General features: G+C 37.0%; 1 long non-coding RNA gene across 1 annotated transcript; it reads right to left on the reverse strand.

Moving 5' to 3' along the window:
• Positions 1–2,884: 2,884 nt before the first annotated feature.
• LOC144084899 (uncharacterized) lies at positions 2,885–5,073 on the reverse strand. The gene is made up of 3 exons (XR_013303951.1): positions 4,970–5,073; positions 3,004–3,061; positions 2,885–2,921 (listed from the first exon to the last, which is right to left on the reverse strand). It is a non-coding gene; the product is annotated as an uncharacterized LOC144084899 (long non-coding RNA).
• Between the last annotated feature and the right edge of the window lie 1,653 nt (positions 5,074–6,726).

Consider the following 6,726-nt stretch of genomic DNA (forward strand, 5'->3'; position numbering starts at 1 on the left):
ATTCTCAAATTGTTTATTGAGGTAATGAAAAGGATAGATATAACTTCCAATCAGATCATTTCAGAAGTCACTGTGGTCCAGTGGCAAAGACAGTGGGTCAGAACTTCAGGTGGACTCAAGTTCAAATCAGGAGTGAGTTCAATTCCACTCTTTGCAATTCTGAAATTGTTTATTTAGGTAATGAAAAGGATAGATATAACTTCCAATCACATCATTTCAGAAGACACTGTGGTCCAGTGGCAAGAACAATGGGTTGAAATTGAAGTTGGACACAAGTTCAAATCTGGAGTGAGTTCAAGTCCACTCTTTGCAAATCTCAAATTGTTTATTGAGGTGATGAAAATGATAAATATAACTTCCAATCATCTCATTTCAGAAGTCACTGTGGTCCAGTGGCAAAGACAATGGGTCAGACAGACCTCAAGTTAGTGGATTTGACTGGCATGTGGGAGATGGGGTTCGAATCCCGCTCTCGTTTGACTAATCACTACACTAGTAGTTCAGTAAATGGGTAATCCTTTTTTCATTCAAATAAAGACTTAGTCATTTTTTTCAGCAAAACAATATTTCCGGTCAGCCGAAGGCTGACCGGAAGACAGTTGGGAGGGGTGGTTCCTGGTGGTGTTCGACAGTCGGCCTTCGGCCGACTGCCGACACCATACAGTCGTTGACCGGCGACACCGGGACGTGAACCCTCGACACCCACGTCGCAGGCAGGTGACTTACCCACTACACCACGAGGCGGCCCGCCTATAAATGCTTGGAAGTTATATTTATCCTTTTCATTACCTAAATAAACAATTTGAGAATTGCAAAGAGTGGAATTGAACTCATTCCTGATTTGAGCTTGAGTCCACCTGAAGTTCTGACCCATTGTCTTTGCCACTGGACCACAGTGACTTCTGAAATGAGATGATTGGAAGTTATATTTATCCTTTTCATTACCTAAATAAACAATTTGAGAATTGCAAAGAGTGGAATTGAACTCATTCCTGATTTGAACTTGAGTCCACCTGAAGTTCTGACCCATTGTCTTTGCCACTGGACCACAGTGACTTCTGAAATGAGATGATTGGAAGTTATATGTATCCTTTTCATTACCTAAATAAACAATTTGAGAATTGCGAAGAGTGGAATTGAACTCATTCCTGATTTGAACTTGAGTCCACCTGAAGTTCTGACCCATTGTCTTTGCCACTGGACCACAGTGACTTCTGAAATGAAATGATTGGAAGTTATATTTATCCTTTTCATTACCTAAATAAACAATTTGAGAATTGCAAAGAGTGGAATTGAACTCATTCCTGATTTGAACTTGAGTCCACCTGAAGTTCTGACCCATTGTCTTTGCCACTGGACCACAGTGACTTCTGAAATGAAATGATTGGAAGTTATATTTATCCTTTTCATTACCTAAATAAACAATTTGAGAATTGCAAAGAGTGGACTTGAACTCATTCCTGATTTGAACTTGAGTCCACCTGAAGTTCTGACCCATTGTCTTTGCCACTGGACCACAGTGACTTCTGAAATGAGATGATTGGAAGTTATATGTATCCTTTTCATTACCTAAATAAACAATTTGAGAATTGCAAAGAGTGGAATTGAACTCATTCCTGATTTGAACTTGAGTCCACCTGAAGTTCTGACCCATTGTCTTTGCCACTGGACCACAGTGACTTCTGAAATGAAACGATTGGAAGTTATATTTATCCTTTTCATTACCTAAATAAACAATTTGAGAATTGCAAAGAGTGGGATTGAACTCATTCCTGATTTGAACTTGAGTCCACCTGAAGTTCTGACCGATTGTCTTTGCCACTGGACCACAGTGACTTCTGAAATGAGATGATTGGAAGTTATATTTATCCTTTTCATTACCTAAATAAACAATTTGAGAATTGCAAAGAGTGGAATTGAACTCATTCCTGATTTGAACTTGAGTCCACCTGAAGTTCTGACCCATTGTCTTTGCCACTGGACCACAGTGACTTCTGAAATGAGAAGATTGGAAGTTATATGTATCCTTTTCATTACCTAAATAAACAATTTGAGAATTGCAAAGAGTGGAATTGAACTCATTCCTGATTGGAACTTGAGTCCACCTGAAGTTCTGACCCATTGTCTTTGCCACTGGACCACAGTGACTTCTGAAATGAGATGATTGGAAGTTATATTTATCCTTTTCATTACCTAAATAAACAATTTGAGAATTGCAAAGAGTGGATTTGAACTCATTCCTGATTTGAACTTGAGTCCACCTGAAGTTCTGACCCATTGTCTTTGCCACTGGACCACAGTGACTTCTGAAATGATGTGATTGGAAGTTATATCTATCCTTTTCATTACCTCAATAAACAATTTGAGAATTGCAAAGAGTGGAATTGAACTCATTCCTGATTTGAACTTGAGTCCACCTGAAGTTCTGACCCATTGTCTTTGCCACTGGACCACAGTGACTTCTGAAATGATGTGATTGGAAGTTATATCTATCCTTTTCATTACCTAAATAAACAATTGGAGAATTGCAAAGAGTGGAATTGAACTCACTCCTGATTTGAACTTGAGTCCACCTGAAGTTCTGACCCATTGTCTTTGCCACTGGACCACAGTGACTTCTGAAATGAGATGATTGGAAGTTATATTTATCCTTTTCATTACCTAAATAAACAATTTGAGAATTGCAAAGAGGGCAATTGAACACATTCCTGATTTGAACTTGAGTCCACCTGAAGTTCTGACCCATTGTCTTTGCCACTGGACCACAGTGACTTCTGAAATGATGTGATTGGAAGTTATATCTATCCTTTTCATTACCTCAATAAACAATTTGAGAATTGCAAAGAGTGGAATCAAACTCACTTCTGATTTGAACTTGAGTCCACCTGAAGTTCTGACCCATTGTCTTTGCCACTGCACCACTGTAAAGTTGGAAGTTGTATTTATCCTTTTCATTACCTCAATAAACAATTTGAGAATAGCAACGAGTGGAATTGAACTCACTCCTGATTCCCGCCTCATGTTCTGACCCAATGATTTTGCCAGTGGACCACAGCAACAACTAGAAGGTGAAGAATCAGAAGTCAGATTTATTCTCCGACTCTCTTAGCCTTACTTGCTGTCATTTTTTAAAGAAAAAAAGCCTTACTATACTATGTCGTTTTTTTAGAAAAGAAGCCTTACTACACAATATCGTTTTTTAAGAAAAAAAGGCTTCCTCTACTATGTCGTTTTTCAAGAAAAAAAGCCATGCTATGCTATGTCGTTTTTTAGGGAAAAAAAAGCCTTACTATACTATGTCGTTTTTTAAAGGAAAAAAGCCATACTATAATATGTCGTTTTTTAGGGGGGAAAGCCATACTATACTATGTCGTTTTTTAGGGAAAAAGCCTTCCTCGACTATGTCGTTTTTCAAGAAAAAAAGCCATGCTATACTATGTCGTTTTTAGGGGGGGAAAGCCATACTATACTATGTCGTTTTTTAAGAAAAAAAGCCGTACTATACTATGTCGTTTTTTAAGAAAAAAAGCCATACTATACTATGTCGTTTTTTAAAGGAAAAAAGCCATACTATACTATGTCGTTTTTTAAAGGAAAAAAGCCATACTATACTATGTCGTTTTTTAGGGGGGAAAGCCATACTATACTATGTCGTTTTTTAGGGAAAAAGCCTTCCTCTACTATGTCGTTTTTCAAGAAAAAAAGCCATGCTATACTATGTCGTTTTTTTAGGGGGAAAAAGCCATACTATACTATGTCGTTTTTTTAGGAAAAAAAGCCTTACTATACTATGTCGTTTTTTAAGAAAAAAAGCCTTACTATACATGGTCTTTTTTAAACAAAAAAGCCTTACTATACATGGTCTTTTTTGTAAATAAAAAGCCTTACTATACCATGTCGTTTTTAAAGACAAAAAAGCCTTACTATACTATGTCGTTTTTAAAGACAAAAAAGCCTTACTATACTGTGTCGTTTTTAAAGAAAATAAGCCTATACTATGTTGTTTTTTTAGGAAAAAAGCCTTACTATACTATGTCGTTTTTTACGAAAAAAAGCCTTACAATACTATGTCGTTTTTTTTAAGAAAAAAGCCTTACAATACTATGTCATTTTTTAAGAAAAAAAGCCTTACTATACTATGTCGTCTTATAAGAAAAACGCTTTACTGTACATGGTCGTTTTTTTTAAATAAAAAAAGCCTTACTATACATGGTCATTTTTTAATAAAAACCCTTAATATACATGGTCATTTTTAAAGAAAAAAGCCTGACTATATATACATAGTATTTATTTTTTAAACAAATAAAAGCTTCACTTTACATAGACCACTTTAAGTCATTTTTAAAGACAAAAAAGCCTTTATGTTGTTTTTAAAGACAAAAAAGCCTTACTATACTGTGTCGATTTTAAAGAAAATAAGCCTTACTATACTATGTCGTCTTTAAAGAAAAAAGCCTATACTATGTTGTTTTTTAAGAAAAAAGAAAAAAGCCTATGTCGTTTTTTACGAAAAAAAAGCCTTACAATACTATGTCGCTTTTTTAAGAAAAGAAGCCTTACTATACAATATCGTTTTTTAAGAAAAAAAGGCTTCCTCTACTATGTCGTTTTTCAAGAAAAAAAGCCATGCTATACTATGTCGTTTTTTAGGAAAAAAAGCCTTACTATACTATGTCGTTTTTTAAAGGAAAAAAGCCATACTATACTATGTCGTTTTTTAGGGGGAAAAGCCATACTATACTATGTCGGTTTTCAGGGAAAAAGCCTTCCTCTACTATGTCGTTTTTCAAGAAAAAAAGCCATGCTATACTATGTCGTTTTTTAGGGGAAAAAAGCCATACTATACTATGTCGTTTTTTTAGGAAAAAAAGCCTTACTATACTATGTCGTTTTTTAAGAAAAAAAGCCTTACTATACATGGTCTTTTGGTACTGACGGTCGAACGATTCAATGCCCGTGAAACGCTTACCACTCTCACGCGCATCAAGCTTCGTTATTATTGCCACTCGTTTCAGAAGAAATGGCTTGCCTCTTCCTTGCAACTCCCTCAATAGAAGCCTTTAGCTTTTTACCAAGCATATTCAATATTGGATGCATGAGATATTTAATGATACAAATGAAAAAGGTTCTTTGCACACTGGAGATACATTCAAGCACTTCCGCATTGCAACGAAGAAGAAGGTAGATGCTGGGTGAGCTGAGCTCTCACAGCGCCAGGCGTCGGTATTAGCGGCGGAAAGAAGTACTACTCCGAAAAAGGCGTGAAATACAAAATTGGACTTGCGAACATTTTTGGACTTAAACGCAATTTGCAGACATGTTCGTATGTACCGTTATTCGTAAGTTGAATGTTCGTAAGTAGGGGAGCGTCTGTATTATACCCAAGTTTCAAATAAAAAGGCCTTCAATGACTTGGATTAATCAGTTTGTGTGTGTCGCTTGAAACAGTGACTGTTTTCTAAGCGAATTGTGGAGGAGGACACGTCCTTAATACACTCAACACAACGATAAAAAATTTGGTCAACTGTTCCTCTGTTTATTTGCCTTGTTAGATCAATTTGTTTACTGTTTGGCTGACGAGTATACGTACGTAGCTTGTAAAAATGACTTTTACACTCCCCACACGACAGGATAATTGCTTAACATTGACAAATAATAGAATTGTGTGTTTTCTGATCCTTCAGAAGGAAAAAAAATGCTAAAACTGTATGTCATTATTGTGTACCCCACTGTGGACATTGTCAAAATTTCACAAAAAAATCACTCTGGATATTCTTTGTGAGATTTCAGGGTTGCTGTTAGGAAGGGAAAATGGTCAAATTTAGTCCAACTAACAGTTTGTGTGCACGTCACTTCTGAGTGTGTATATTATTCGCACGTTTGCTTGTCATTTTGTAGGCAGCACACTAAACACTTTTACATGGGCAAGCCAAAACAAGGCGAGGTGTTTCAAGAAGCCACAAGGGCCGCTGTTGATAAAGACTTTGAATGAATATTGTTTTAGGGTAAGACGAGGTGTATGTGTTTGAGTGCAAGCTCATCACTCATCAGCTCAGCTGACTGGGCTTCAAAGTATCTAATTGGCTCAGTGGAGGAAAAACGCAAGAGATACTTTCACTCACGTCATCGCGTTATTTGCAGAGGCTTTAACTGCAACTGCTCACACAGAAAGCAATTGATGATTTGTGTATGTATTTATTTTTATAAGAGAACACCACGGTATATCATTAATGAATAAACCTGAAGTCTACGAGCTGATCTTTCTGCTTGCTCAGTGGACGCCGTCTTTATTGGACGAGGCAGCACTGACTAATATATCAGACGCGGATGAAACGAGCGCCCGGTGTTTGGATTGCAGAGGCTGAGTGTCGGCCGCGTTCACCGAGCCAGAAGTGAATTTAAGTCGCGCAGGAGTGAAAAAGCAGACAACACTCACGCTTTTGTGCAGCAGAGGCCGAGCGAATGACAGATTAAGGATGGAGTGAAAGGGTGATCGGTGTGAGCAAAAGAGACGTGTGATGGAAGTGTTTTGGATCCTTGGAAAATGGGTGCAAGTAATACGGAAAAAATACTTTAGTCTTGTACAAAACTAGATTTTGCATTACAATGTAAACGAGGACTTGATTCTGAGTAATCTTCTTTACTCACATCAAATTGATTTTCCCCATTAAAATGTGATCATTCCATCTCACGCTAACCAACATAAGTATTTCATAATAGGCAATG

The sequence above is a fragment of the Stigmatopora argus genome, chromosome 11 (assembly GCF_051989625.1).
Source record: "Stigmatopora argus isolate UIUO_Sarg chromosome 11, RoL_Sarg_1.0, whole genome shotgun sequence".
Classification (NCBI taxonomy): domain Eukaryota; kingdom Metazoa; phylum Chordata; class Actinopteri; order Syngnathiformes; family Syngnathidae; genus Stigmatopora; species Stigmatopora argus.